Source organism: Mirounga leonina, unplaced genomic scaffold (assembly GCF_011800145.1).
Source record: "Mirounga leonina isolate KUSES-001 unplaced genomic scaffold, KU_Mleo_1.0 Mir_101664, whole genome shotgun sequence".
NCBI classification, from domain to species: domain Eukaryota; kingdom Metazoa; phylum Chordata; class Mammalia; order Carnivora; family Phocidae; genus Mirounga; species Mirounga leonina.
In genome coordinates, this window is record NW_023270175.1 from 3,142,164 (window position 1) to 3,144,231 (window position 2,068).

Here is a 2,068-nt window from a genome sequence, read left to right on the forward strand (position 1 = left end):
AAGAGTCAGATGCTCAACCAATTGAGCCACCAAGCAAGAAGATTCTTGATGAAAGAAGTAGGAGAGTCCCATGGCCTGTTGTGAACTGGGCCTGGAGCCAGTCTCAAGTGGACTTTGGCTCTAAGAGGGGTGGAATATCTGTTCTCCAAGTGGCTATCATCTATAAAATCTGATTAAGTTGCTGGAGAAATTCACCCCAATCTTTGAATGAATTTCATCCTTCAGCTGGACTCAAACCATAGGCATTTTTAGTAAGGTGTTGGTAAGAACTGGTTGCCATTCTTCTTTTTGGTCCACTTATTTGTATTAGCATACATGTTGTTTACCATCATAAAGAGCATAGTTTTTGATATCAGATTAGTGTGACTGAGGAAATCTTCCACTCTGACCTTTAGTTTCTTCATTTGTTAAAATGCAGTAAAACCATCTAATTCAAGGGATGGTTGTGAGAATTATGTAAGCCAGGGACTATGAAATCACCTGGAATATTGTGCATATTAGGCACTCAATAAATATCCTTTGTATTAACACTAACAATACCATGAATGATTCATTTACTAACTGCTCATAATGTATGTGCCAGGCAATATGCTAGCTTCTACATAAATAGCTGGTTCATGTGTGTAGTTTTTAATATCTTAGAGTCATAGAAAGCTCCTTTACAAATAGTTGCTTAATTAGGGCTTTGTGAACGAATGTGGGTTACTGCTCTCACTTAATAGAGAGCAGAAACTTGCTGTGTATCTGGCAAAGGGCTTGGATGGGGGAGGGTGCAAGGAGAGAGTGAACCAATGGTCCTAATTTGGTGATAGTTTCCATTTCTTTCTTCCTTCAGTAAAACTCAATTTACTGAGTTTTCCCTGCTCTTTTGATACTTCGCCTGTCAGGTCTGTCAGAGAACACCTGGTATGTCAGAACTCTAAGTCTTAAAAGTCTTAACATTCTCCCTCTCTGAATCATGCTACCTTGAGACTAGTGTGGTATAGTTGACCCTTGAACAACATAGCTTTGAACTGCACGGGGGCCACTTTTTTTTTTTTTTTAAGATTTTATTTATTTATTTGAGACAGAGAGAATGAGAGACAGAGAGCATGAGAGGGAGGAAGGTCAGAGGGAGAAGCAGACTCCCTGCTGAGCAGGGAGCCCGATGCGGGACTTGATCCCGGGACTCCAGGATCATGACCTGAGCCGAAGGCAGTCGCTTAACCAACTGAGCCACCCAGGCGCCCCCGGGGGCCACTTTTTTGATACAGAACTGTAAATGTATTTTCTCCTCTTTATGATTTTCTTTTTTTTTCCTTTTTTAATTTATTTTTTTAAAGATTTTATTTATTTATTTTGAGAGAGGGAGAGAGAGAGCTAGCATGAGCAGGGAGAGCGGCAGGCAGGAGAGGGAGAAGCAGACTCCCCCCTGAGCATGGAGCCAGACACGGGGCTCTATCCCAGGACCCTGAGATCATGACCTGAGCTGAAGGGAGACGCGTAACTGACTGAGCCACCCAGGCACCCCCTTTATGATTTTCTTAGTAACATTTCCTTTTCTCTAGCTTACTTTATTGTAAGAATACCATATATAATACATATACAAAATACAGCCACTAATACTCTCTCTGCTCTCTATAAACCCAACCTGGTCCCTATTAACAAGAGAAAGAAAAAAAAACCCTCAATGCCCACCCCCACAAGCCAGCCCTGTGGGAAAAGTCTCTGAAGATGGGATGACAGTCCAGGCATCTGGAGCAAACTGGCAGGCTCTATTTAATGTATAAAAATTGCTGAACACACTTTCCTTTTCCTTAACCCCAAGTAAATATACCCTAGAGTTTCATGACAGTGGTTATGGTTCCTGCTTGATTGAGGTTTGGTGGGCTTTCCAGAATTTTCTCTCCATACCTCTCCCTTTATTCTCTATATTATCAGGATTCTTTTTTAAAAGATTTTATTTCTTTATTTGAGAGAGAGAGAGCACAAGCAGGGGGAGGGGCCAAGGGAGAGGGAGAAACAGATTCCCCCCCGAGCAGGGAGCCTGACGCAGGGCTCAATCACAGGACCCCAGGATCACAACCTC